The 12,973-nt window shown below is 45.3% G+C and overlaps 2 pseudogenes; one reads left to right on the top strand and one right to left on the bottom strand.

Annotated features, from left to right (window-relative positions):
• Nucleotides 1–6,788: 6,788 nt before the first annotated feature.
• Nucleotides 6,789–7,936, bottom strand: LOC124240767 (A-kinase anchor protein 17A-like; annotated as a pseudogene).
• Nucleotides 7,937–8,006: 70 nt separating this feature from the next.
• LOC124240768 (dual specificity protein phosphatase 5-like) overlaps nucleotides 8,007–12,973 on the top strand; it is a 47,312-nt pseudogene continuing 42,345 nt past the window's right edge.

Consider the following 12,973-nt stretch of genomic DNA (forward strand, 5'->3'; position numbering starts at 1 on the left):
TTTATTAAGTCTTGTGGAGACCCAGCAGAACTGTAGGGTCAACCAGAGCTGGGTGCAACTGTAACTCGTGTGATCTGATGTTTTAGCAGTTTAGATTAGAGCCAGGCTAGTTACTAAAGAGGATCTTTTTTGATAATTTTAAGCAGCATGATAAATTCTAAGTAAACTTAAATTTTCAGTAGTTACAGGGCAGGCATGAGCTCTTGCTTCCATTGTTTCCCCAGCTGCAAGAACCCTGATGCCAAATCCATCCTCTCTGGGTGAAGTGGGAATGTGTGAGGATGACTGGCCTAAGTGTAAAGTAAATTAAAAGATGCACAAAAAAGGCATTTAAACTTTTTAAAAACTAAAACCATGAAGTGTGGTTTCCTGTCACACACCATAGATTATCTTGCCTCCAGTGAGTCAGAGTTGGGAGAGAAGAGAGCAGCGTGGAGGGAAGAGGCAGGGTGAGTCCCCATCTCTCCCTCCTCTGGACCTTCCTTCCTCCTGGAGTGTCACCTCACACTCAAACCCAGATTCCAGGGTCAGCACGTGCAGTCATGAAGTCTGTCTGCTTCTGCATCCCAATCACCAGGACACAGAACATTTTGCATAGTTAAGTCTGGCTCAACACGTCACCGCCCGTATTTGTCAGTCCTTCCTCTTCAGGTGAGTCAAAGAGTAAAGACACATGAGCAGAGGCAGATCAACAAGAACAAGTTTTATATACATATATATACACATAATCTGGGAAAGGTAAGAGACCATTGAGGCAAATGGGTATGGGGAGAGGAGGGCCCTAAAAATAGCAGTGGGCATCCTGGCCGTTCCCAGATGGGAGAAAACTGGCCCAGACCTTGGGTTGGGGGTGTGAAGGCTTGTGTTTTGACTGCAAATAGCGATTTCTCTCCATAAATGTTTGATGCTGTCACTCATCACCCCACCTGCATTTTGACAAGGGGCACCACGGCTGTTCTTTAGGAAAGGGAGCCCATACACGCATCTAGTCACAGCAGAAATGGTGTCCCATCACTCCACCTGCACTTTGCCCAGAGGGGCCACAGCTATTCTGCATGAATAGGGTCCCGTAATTGTATGCAGTCACAGCAGGAATGGCAGTGTGCCCATCATCCCACCTGTGCTCTGGGTAGATGGGCTCCAAGTGTTCTGATGGCAGGTGGTGACACAGGGGCCTCCCATCCCAGGTGAGATGTTGTTCCCTCTAACTGCACCACCTGTGGTTTGGAAAGGTGGGCCCAAGATTCTTAGATTCAAAGTGTTGACAGTGGTGTCAGACGTGGAAGCTCGCAACATCAAACCTACAAAACCTGATGGCTTTATGCTGCGTCTAACTACCTGGGTGGCAGAAGAGATTAGGCCCCTAGCTTGTGTTGGAGCTGCCAGTTTTCCCAACAGGAAAGAGTTGTCAGGCTGTTGCCCATCACAGGCCTCCATTGTGGGCTGAAAGGTAATTCCTGGGTTAAAGAGAAGGTTGGAAATTGGGGTCCATCTGCTGACTGACAGTGCAGGTAAACGGGTGGAGACATGGGCGGAGGCAGTGCCATCACTGGTTGGTGGGTTCTCAGAACCAGGAAGCGTCATGTAAAACGGGCAGTCGTTCTCCCTGGAGACATGGGGACACTGGAAGATGACAGTCTGGGAAGGAGGAGTGGGCTTCAGAGCATCAGTTTCAGAGGCAGCCTTGAGGTTTGCAGAGCCTGTGGGAGACTCACCCTGGGAAGGGAGAGTAGTGTCCATGTCAATGACGCCAGGATCTAAAGTAGGCTGGGAGGTCAAACCCACCGGGGCCATGGCTGTGATGGTGGAAGGGACTGCCACAGAAGGGATGGGCTGGCTGTTGAACACAGGGGTATTGGTGGAAGGGACTGGACGAGGGGTGGGTAAGAGAAAAGAAGGAGGAGAATCTGCAAACATGGGTGTCAGGGATTCTTTTTGGCAGGAGGGTGGTTGGAAGGAGAAGGTTGAGGTGGTAGGAGGTGTGGGAAGGCCAGAAATAGAAGATGCTGTAGCTATGATTGAATGAAAAGGGACTTCATTCTTACTAAGTGGAATTCCCAAAACAGGACTGGCATTAAAAGGAGGAAGGGAATTAGCAGGAACAGCAGGAGGAGGAGAGTTTGGGACTGTGTATCTTCTTCCTTGATCAGTATTTGGTGTTAGTGAAGGTGGAGGGACAGACAGGATCAGGGGTCTGGCAGACAGGTCGACCGAGTCAGTGGGAGAAGCAGGGATCTGTGAAGAGTGAGTGGCCAGGGGCAGGGAGTCTGCAGTCACCAAGGCACGTGGGGAGAAGGAAGGGGCAGGCTGAGTGGCCCTGTGGTCTGCCATGACCACTATTTTCTCCTCCAAGATCTTGTTCTGCTGACACTCAGTGTTCTGTTCCAAGGTGCCTGGGTTTTTGGCAATAGCTGTGCAAGGAAGCTGAGGATGTGGGGGCAGCTCACCTCAGCCCCACAGCAGTCCCAGTGGCAGTGGCAGTGGCAGGGACAGCACAAATGGCATGGCGATTCTCTGTTTGCAGGGCTTACTGCTTGGACATCCTGGGGGAGAAGAGCTCTGTGATGGCATGTCTGCAGGCTTTTCATCCTGCATCTTCTTCCCAGACATCAGCCTGGAGAGCTGGGCCAACCATCTTCACCCAGCACTTCCTTTGTTGACCTCTCCGGCAGCAAGGAGCAGCATAGAGCTGGGTCAGAGAGCACTGTTGCATCTGGATCAGGCTTTCAAGGAGGCAGGACATCTCCAGCAGGGCTGTGTGAGATGGTGACAACATGGCTTTCTGAGGAGGAGCCCAATGGAGACATATGGGTGTTGTCACTCAAGCTGTCTTCTAGGTGCTTGGGATGGAGGTCCAGAGGTCCAGGACTACACTCAAGGGAAGTGAGGACTCCATTTGTCTCCAGGGGCCTAGGTGTCAATGGTACATCCCCACTGCTGTGGGGGACCCTGTTCCCATCATCTTGTCCTCTGGTTTCTAAGGTATCCTCCTCTTTTGCCATCTCTTTTCTGGGCTCCACTTGGAGCTTCACCTCAAATTCCTTTGGGCAAGGAAGTGGTAGGTGACTGGATGGTAGCAGCTTCATAACCTTGACTGCCTGCTCCAGTGGTGAACGCAGGAGAGTAAAATTGGGTCCTGGAGGAGGGATCTTTATGGCTCTGGAGTGACCCACCATCACAGAAGTCCATGAAGACAGCATGAGGTTCCCTCCAGCTCACCAAGGGGAAGATCCCCAGAGGGGAGCACGTGGCCTGCTGGATTGGACACAACCTCTTAGGTGCGATGTAAAAGCCAGCTGGGAAAGGCACAGGATCCTGGTGGAACAGCCTGTGACCAGGACAGAGGGCAGGTGCAGGAGCAGCAGGGTATGCCTGGCCAGGCCGGGTAGCATCATGGGCAGGGAAAAGCAGCAAGTGAGGACCAGGTGGGAGACAGCAGAGGGGAAGGGGACAAAATTTAGAAAGAAAATTGCTCATAGAGTGCTGGTTGTTGGCCAAACAATCGGAGAGTGGTTTGAAACTGGAGAGCAACTCCTTAACTTCCAACTGCTCTGGAGGCCAAGGACGCACTGCCCTGTTCGGCCTGGTGCCTGTAACATCCCCTTGGGACACATCACAGAGAAGGGGCACCAGGGGCACATGCAACCCAGCGCCTGAGGAGATGGCACCAAAGGTCAAAGGCCAAGGCCTCAACAGCAGTCCCAGCGGGACTTTCTAGTTCCCGGGACTTCCCACTGCCCATGTAGGTGTTGACACCAGATGGGCCACCATGCGGGGACAGTTCAGGACTGAGAGGCCCCATCCCCAGAGTCACTCCCTGGGCGCTGGCCCTGCAGGCCTCTCTGCACCTGGGTGTGCTGCCAACCCTTTCCTCCAGGTCCCTGAGGTCAGAGCCCTCATTTCATTTAAAACAGTTTTGTGAGGAGGATAAATAGAAAGCTAAATGTGTAAGGCAATGAATGAGCTAATCCTGGAGGAACCAGTGCAACAAAGAGACATATTCAACCCTAGTATGCTGTCCTCCCAGACCCCTCAGGGTTTTGAGTATTTTTTTGGATACCCTGATATTACTGGGGAGTCAAATGGGAATGAAATACATTCTAGTTGGTAATTTCCCCATTTATATTGCTAAATATTCCTTGTATCTTTCAAGTATCCTCATTTTTTCTTCATATGACAGCAAATATTTTAAGAAGGAAGGAATTCATAGATTTTTTTCACCCAGTTTATAGCCCAAGAGAAAACCTGCCCGCAATATTTGTAATCTGTATCTGCAAATCCAGAAGACAGCACAAGCATTCACCGAGCAGCAAAGGATTGTGTGGTGGGTGAAGAAAGGAGGGCAGAAGAAATGAGTGTCGGGGGCAGAAAGCTTCAAACACAGGACGGGGAGGCACAGATGCTCAGGATGGCTTCTAGATGCACCCGAATATGCTCAGTTATCCCTGGAATACAGTCTCAGGGAGAATGTTGATGAATGCTTTTTTTTTTAAAAAGACTTTATTTTTTTAGGTTTACAACAATATTGGGAGGTACAGAGATTTGCCACATGCCCCCTGCCCCCACACATGCACAGCTCCCCATTATCAACATCACTCCCCAGAATGGTACATTTATTACCAGGGATGGACCTACACTGACACATCACAATCACCAAAGTCCACAGTTTACCTTAGGGCTCACTCTTGGTGGTGTACATTCTGTGGGTTGGGACAAATGTGTGATGACGTATATCCATTGTTATAGTATCATACGCAATATTTTCCCTGCCCTAAAATCCTTTGCACTTTGCCTATTCATCTGTCCCCGTCCCACACTCCTGGCAACCACTGACCTTTTTATTGTCTCCATAGTTTTGCCTTTTCTAGAATGTCCTAGAGTTGGAATCATACAGTGTGTAGCTTTTTCAGATTGTCTTCTTTCACTTAGTAATATGCATTCAAGTTTCCTCCATGTCCTTTCATGGCTCGATAGCTCCTATCTCTGTAGCACTGAATAGTATTCCACTGTCTGGATGTATTGATGAACTTTTGAGACTGGGAATGCTCAAAACCATGATCCTTAATTCACCCACAAAATCTCAAACCCAATTAAATAAATTTATAGTTTTTCAAACTGTGCTTACATCACTAATAATTTCTCCAATCTGCACAAAAATTCTTAAAAGGTGGTGGTGTCCTGTTTTCATTGACTGATGTTAAGAGACCTGAACTTACCTGATGATGGTCACCTGATCTTGATTAGAGACCAAGTGCCCCCCACTCCCCCCCCCCAGCCCACTGCACTGCACCAGGGGGTTGGGACTAGGGTTTTCCTATTTAGCAAGTTAAAATACAGTGTTTTATCTGGCAATCCTAGTTGGAATAAAGGGGCCACACATCTAATAATGGTGGTATCAGAGGTATCTTCAGTTTTTCAAAAAACTTAACAGAAAGTCAACATTTGCCATTATATGGCCAATGACAAGGCAAACTTTCCGCCACTCTCCCACCCCACCTACTATTCAATGTATTCTCTTATTTGTTATATTATCCTGATTAGAAGTTTTGGACAGCAACTATATGTGCCTCCAGAAGAAAAAGAAGAGACCATTAATGATTACTTAAATGCAGTTTGTTTGGAAGGCCAATTCTTTCAAAGATGAGAGTCAACAGCACATAGAGGAAGAGCAGGAATCACTGCATGCTGGAATTTGCAAGGACTGCCTGGAAGTGGTGGGAGGGCAAAGGGGGGGCATCAGTGGGGCTCTAAGACCTCTGCTCCGTTCCAATCTGAGCAGTTCTGCCCCAATCAATTTACATAACAGGATTCAGGCTAAGATTGCAGCCGAAGAAAATGGCCTCCGACTAAAATACCACCTGAAACCATCGCTCTGCACTAGAAATGTCCAGCCCAGTACAGAAGTCACTAGCCCCCTGTGGCTGTTGAGCACTTGAAATGGGGCTGCTCCAACTTGAGTTGTGCTGTGAATGTAAAATATATCAGACTTGAAAGACTTAGTACAAAACAAAAAGAATGCTTAATATCTCAATAATTTTATATTGATTGTATGTTCAAATGATAATATTTTGGATCTTTTAGTTAAGTAAATATATTTTTAAAATTAATTTGACCTGTTTAATTTTTTTGAAAGTGACTAATAAAAAAATTAAAAATAGATGTAAGGCTTACATTATATTTCTATTGGATAGCGATGATAGACCATGCCGTGAGATATGTAAAAGAAATTCTAGGGGCCGGCCTGGTGGCTAATCAGTTAAGTTTGCACATTCTGCTTTGGCGGCCCAGGGTTCGCTGGTTTGGATCTCGGAGGGCGACATGGCACCACTTGGCAAGCCATGCTGTGGCAGGCGTCCCACATATAAAATAGAGGATGATAGGCATGGATGTTAGCTCAGGGCCAGTCTTCCTCAGCAAAAAGAGGAGGATTGGCAGCAGATGTTAGCTCAGGGCTAATCTTCCTCAAAAAGAAAAAATAAATAAAAAGAAAGAAATGTTAAGTCTGGTGTGAATAGTATATGACCACTTGCAGCTTAGTTTAGAGTGTTCATAGTCTAAGCACTTTCTAGCTAAGAGTAATTTCATGTTTATGTTACTGAAAGTCACTCCAAAGCAATAAAAACTTGTTATTGTGCATCCCAACTCTTTTTTTTAGTGTATTTTTTTTCTGGGTATTAAGATTTATTTATTCTGTTTGTGGTTGCAACCAGCCAAGGAAAAGGGGGAGAGCAAGACACTGGCCCTGATTTTCAGAGAAATGCACAGATCACAGCCCAGAGAAGGAAGAGTCAGGTCCAGTGCTGAAGATCAAGACCAGCTCTGCCATGCCCATTGGGTGAGTTGGCTCTGACCAGCAGCTCCGAAATTAGCCTGATGGACCCCAACTTCCTCTCAGGCAGCAGCGTCCCCTCTTCCAGTTATATTTTTTTTCTCGGAGCTTTTTCTCTTCTCTGCTTATAGCTTCTTGAGGTTTTTCTGATTCTGACGGAATTTATGTCCCTTTGTTTTTGTTCCTCCTTGTGAAACTTCTGTTTTTCTTTCTCTCTCCAATTCCTCTAGCCCTTTCTGTTTCCTTTACTCTGTTCTCTGCCTCTTTCTCTTGGCACTTTTGTTCTTTTCTTTGCTGCCGTTTCTTCACTGAGGCATTACTCAGGTGTGTGGTTGAGTCAAAAGAAACCTTGGTGTTGCAGGCCAGGCCTTGCTGTCCTCACTTGTAACATGAGCTTTATCCCACCCAAGGTGCCCACAGTTTGGATGAAGCCCACATACCCACAGTACTGGACATATGCCTTGAAGTTCAAGTGTCCCCCAAAGCTGAAGGTGTGGAAGTTTTGGCTGGTCCTCTGCTCTCAGTAGGGGTCCAGCATGGGGATATCCACGTTCCATATCTCCATAAACTTCTCAAACACCTTGACTAGAACCTCCTCACTGGGCATCACTGAGCCCAACTCCTTCAAGAGAACCATTTTCAAGGCAGACCCTCCAGGTGAATCGTGTCCAGCCTCTTTCTCTGCAGCATTTCGTTCATATCCTGAGTGATGGGGAAGAAGGAGTCCCAGTCATGGTGAGTGGGGAAATAGATTTTGAACTTGGTGATGGGCATTTTGAGGATATCAGAGAAGCTTCTGAGATGGATGTTCTTCCCACCTAGGCAGTCCAGGAAAGACTTGACCAGACTCTTGTTCTCCACCTTGCCTTCGAAGTTGATGAAGTCCATGGCACTCTTGGAAATCCAGAGGATGGAGAAGTGGTGACTGTTCATGGTGCCCTTCAGCCTTCCCATCACCTGCCTGTTGGAGATGGACCTTCTGGGCGACGTCAACTGTGGGAGGGCCAGGCTGAGAGTCATCTATGTGATGGGCTTGAGGTAAAGGCTGTACAGAAGGCAGAACTCCACTGCTTTAGATGCATCATGGACTGTGGTACCCGCTGCCATAAACTGGGCATTGGGCCAGAATGGGGCTGCCAGGTTGCTGCCCCTCTGGCAGAGCTTTCAGCCACCACTGATGACGCAGCAGGCTGGGCCTCACCAACTGGTGTCACCGTTGTCAGCTGGAGGCTCCACTGAAGGGACCTATACCACTTCCGCCTGCCCCTATGACAGTGCTAAGCATTGGAGATACAGAGGTGAGTACATTAATTTCTGCCTTTGAGAACCTCAGTTTAGAGGGAGAGAGAGAAAGAATAAGTAACCAGTTACAAATATGCCCTCTGGGCTAAGGGGACTTTGACTGCCTTGTTCACGGTTGTATCAACATTGTCTGCGCCATATGCTGGACAAATATTTGATGAATAAATACATAGATCAATGAATGCAGAGCACTAAGGGAACACAAAATGGTGGGTTAGGGAAAGCTTTCTAGAGGAAATGCTGACTCCAACAGATCAGAAAGAAATAGCCAGGTAAAGCAGGCTGCAGAAAGTATTCCAGAAGGAGAAAGAGCAAGGTTGGCTCAGGTTTCAGTAACTAATTATACCTGGATTAGAGGCTGACAAAGGAGGTGATGAGAGATGAGGCTGAATATGAAGAGAGTCACATGATGGAGAGCATCATATGCAAAGCTACTAAGTTAGGACTCTATCCTAAAATCAATGGAGAGTCATCTTTAAACAGAGAAACATCATTATGATGTTTGTGACGTAGAAGGATGAATCTGAGAGTATACGGAGGTCTGGTTGGTTACAAAGTGACTAACACTTGAGGCAAGAAGACCAGTTAGAGAATTGATGAATAATTCAGGCAAGGGAAGATAAGAGTGTGAGCTAAGATAATGATACCCAAAAGCCAAGAAGGAAATGCAATTACTAGGTATCTAGGGGGTAGATTTGACAGAACTTGAGGACAAATTGACTGTGGGGGTTGCAAGAGGAGGAGCAGAGGGTAATGGCCAGGTTACTGTCTCAGGCACATTGGGTAGCTGGTGGAGCCACTCATCAAAATAGGGAGGACAGGAAAAAGTGGTCTAGGGATGGGGTGAGGTAGGCTGTAAATAATGCATTTACATTTCAAGTTTGAAGCATCTCCTGAGCATCCAATTAGAGATATTAACAAGCAATTGGACGTCCAGAACTAGAACTCAGGAAAACCATTTGGGAAAGAGAAGTAGATTTGAAGGCATCAAGACATAGGTGATAATGGAAGCCACTTCCCATCTGGAGATGGCTATATTCATATGTACCTGGGGAGCACTTGGGAAGAAGGTATTTTAAAATATCAAGATAGCACTCAGGAATGTGAGCCTAGTGGCTATATAGCAAGTGGCTGATGGTATCCCCCACTGTGGGGAGGAGCTAATTTTTCATTTTGTCGTCCCCACTCACTGACATTACAATGTAGTCAACTTACTACTCCAAGATGAATCATTATGGAAGGGAAAGGAAGCAAGATTAGAAGCAGGCTCTAACAGGATGGACTTTGCTTCTTTCATCTAAAAGTCTTAAGTATCAAAAAGAACCCCCTAAAATAATCCCACTCTGAATAAACCCCCCCCCCCCCCCCCCAGGCATTTGGATTAGCAGAATGAGGCTGGGCAATAATTTAGGACATAATGTTTTTCTAAGACTCTGATTATCCATTAGTAACACATATACACCAAAAGATTATATGTAAGTTCAGGTTCTGGCACAACCCTTTCACTGCAAACTTACTGAAATGGTAGAATAAATATAAACAGAGAGAACCAAAGAAACAGACAGGTGGGCTCAAAAACAAGATGAAATCTCTTTGGACCAGAAAGGAACAGTGGTGAGATTCAAGACACCCACCTGCTTTGCTCTTGGCCTACATGAGGGCTATAGCGGCTGTGAGTTCAACTTTTCTACCATAATAGGAACTGAAAGTGTTTCATTTGAGACCTGGGCCAAAATCCAGGCTTAGAGTTTAAAACAGGAGGCAGGGTGGGACTCTCTGCCCATATTAACATCACTTCTGGATGAGGATCACCCGGAGCTGTGGATTGGATTGCTGACAGGGCCTGTATTGTCATCAGTTTTACCTCCAGCAACACTGGAACACAAAGTGTCCCATTCCAAATGAGCTTAAGAGCAGAATTCCAAAGTGTATGGACAAAACGAATGCTAAGAAAGATTTCAAACACAATTCAGAACTAAAACATGAATTTACTTCAGATAACATTAATTTTTATAGAAAACTTTGACAATTTTTTTTTAAAATTAGCACATTTAAAATGCTCAAGAAATAAGACATAATATCCATAAAAATAATAAATTATGAAACACAAAAAGGAAGATATGAAACAAAAATAGATGGAAATGTAAAAGAAACAATTAGAAATCTTAAAAATAAGTCATTAAATAACTAAAATAATAGGTGAACTGAACTTTAGTTAACACAGTCAGAGAACAAATTAGGGAAATGAGTAGAGTACTGAAGAATTAACCTAGTGTAAACCATAGCAAATCAAAGAGAGAAAAATATAAAAGAGCAGTAGGAGACGTAGAGATCAAAATCATAGATAAAGAAACTCTGAACAGCATTCAATAAGGAATTACAGAAAAGGAGATTGGAGGGAAGGGTGGAGAAGCAACATTTGAAGATCTAATAGCTGAAAATTTTCCAAATTGCAAAAAGACATTAGGATGTATTTGTTTTCTGTTCATTCATTCATTCAGCCAACAATGAGCCCTCACTATGTGTTACACTCCAGACTAGGAACGGGGATACAGATGAATGTAGTACAATCCTTGCCATGAGGGTCTCACAATTAGTAGGCATGATGGACATGTTTAATTAAAATGAAATGTAAAAAGAGCTACGATAAAACAGTGTATTACAGAATCAAGAAGAAGGAAGAGCATTTTATTGCCGGCCCCATGGCCAAGTGGTTAAGTTCACGTGCTCTGCTTCAGCGTACCAGGGTTTTGCCAGTTCAGATCATGGGCACAGACATGGCACCGCTCATCAGGCCATGTTAAGGTGGCGTCCCACATGCCACAACTAAAAGGACCCAAAGCTAGAATATACAACTATGTACTGGGGGGATTTGGGAGAAAAAGCAATAAAAACAAAAGAAAATTGACAACAGCTGTTAGCTCTTAAAAAGAATCTTAAAAAGAAGAAGAAAGAAGAGCACTTCTGAGAATACTAAGAAAAGCTTCACAGAGGAGATGACATTCAAGCTGGGTCTTTAAGTTGTGAGTTCCCTAGAGTATTGCTCTCCAGGAAAAGAAAGAGCATTGGAAAAAGTCATGGAGGCGTGAAAGAGCACCACATATTTGGTGGCTGCTGAGTGGTTCTGGGTGGGTCTAGGTTCTAGAGTACAGGGAAGGAGAGTAGAGACGGAAGCTAAAAGGACTGCCTGGAGAAAGAATCTAATCACTTTTTTAAAACAGAAAACATGAACTGAAAGTTTATTGAAGAAGAGTAAGTAAATGCATAGATTGGAGAGACATACCATGTTCATAAATGTGATGACGCAGGATCATAAAGACGGATTTTTCCCCCAAAGTAAATTCAATGCAATGCCAATCAATAGCCAAAGGATTATTTTTAAATGAAATGTGACTGATTATAAAATTCATGTAGAAGAAGAGCTAGGAATAACCAAGATCATTTTGAAAAGAACAACAGGAATTCACCCTGCCAGCTATCAATATTAATCTAATAAGTTGTAACAATTAAAGCATCGTAGCAGGTATTTCTTTCTTAAGTGTTGAGTTGGGATCACTGCAATCAACTTTCTATGCCAAGCTACAGAGGAAAATGAGCAGGTCTGAATTTTAGAAAGATCTCTCTGGCATCATTGTGCAGGATGACCTGCAGTGTTGTGCTGGCTACTCCAGAGAGTCTGCTAAGAGATGCTGAGAGTGCCCAATGAGGAGAGTGAGGATGGAGAAAGAGATCTGAGTAGAGAAATGTTTAGAAGAGAGAATCAACAGACCTTGAGTTTACCTTCATTGGAGGTAGGTGGGTTGGGCAAGAGGCAAGGCAAAGAGAAGAGTCAAGAATAACTTCAAGGTACCAAACCTGAGTGACTGATTGGACGGTGGGTCCACGAACAGAAATAGTGACTGTCAGAGAAAACTCAGATTGTGTTTACTGTAGGGTGTGCTGATCTGAAGGGTCTCTGGGACAGACAAGTAGGTACTGGGAAAATGAGAATGGGATTTGGGAGAGTCTGAGGCAGACGTCTTAAGTAGTTGTTGAAGTAGTGAAAATAAAATCCTCTAGGCAGATTCCAAGTTCAACAGACAGAGAAGGAAGACAGAGTAGGCGGAAGACACTTCCTGGAGGAGGACGCTGTATCTGGGCCTTGAAAGATGGGAGGATCTAAAGAGGCAGCAGTGTGTGCAGGAGAAGCCCAGGTTAGAGGGGAGATGCAGGAGCAGAGGGAGAACAGAGGATGCTGGAGAGGACTGGCTATGAGGTTGGCAAGCGAGAGGAAAATCCAGAGGTGGTGAAAAGGAGAGAGGGGTAAACAGGAAGGAAACTTTTCATTTTTCCGTTCACACACACAAAATGATAGACATGCTCTGACCTTTGCCTTGATCGCATGGGACAGCATCTCTCACAGGTCTGCGTGCTTTGCTCTGCAGCAAAGTAACGCTCGTAGTAACGCTCTGGGCAGGGGTGATGACGCTCTCCCTTGGAGTGGAGCAGAAAGAAAAATGGATCGCAAGACAGGCAGCCTGTGGGCCATGGGCCTGGCAGGCCTTTTGGCTCTTGCTGTGCCTCTCACACCATCCAGTGGAGTCTTCTGCATAGTATCTGAAGCCCAGTATGTGAGCAAAGACTGAATCCTAAGCTTTACTCCTAAGTTGAGTGAGGTGGAAAAAACGAAGTCAGACGGGGTTCCTTTACAGGGCTGGTGACTTTAGACTCTTTACTCATTAACTTTACTCATTAGACTCATTACTATTTATACTAACAAATCCAATGATTCTCACTTTTCTTATTTGTGAGTTGGGCATGACAATCCCTCCCCTGCTATCTGTGAGGATTAAGTTAGACAAC

The sequence above is a fragment of the Equus quagga genome, chromosome 6, assembly GCF_021613505.1.
Source record: "Equus quagga isolate Etosha38 chromosome 6, UCLA_HA_Equagga_1.0, whole genome shotgun sequence".
Taxonomy (NCBI): domain Eukaryota; kingdom Metazoa; phylum Chordata; class Mammalia; order Perissodactyla; family Equidae; genus Equus; species Equus quagga.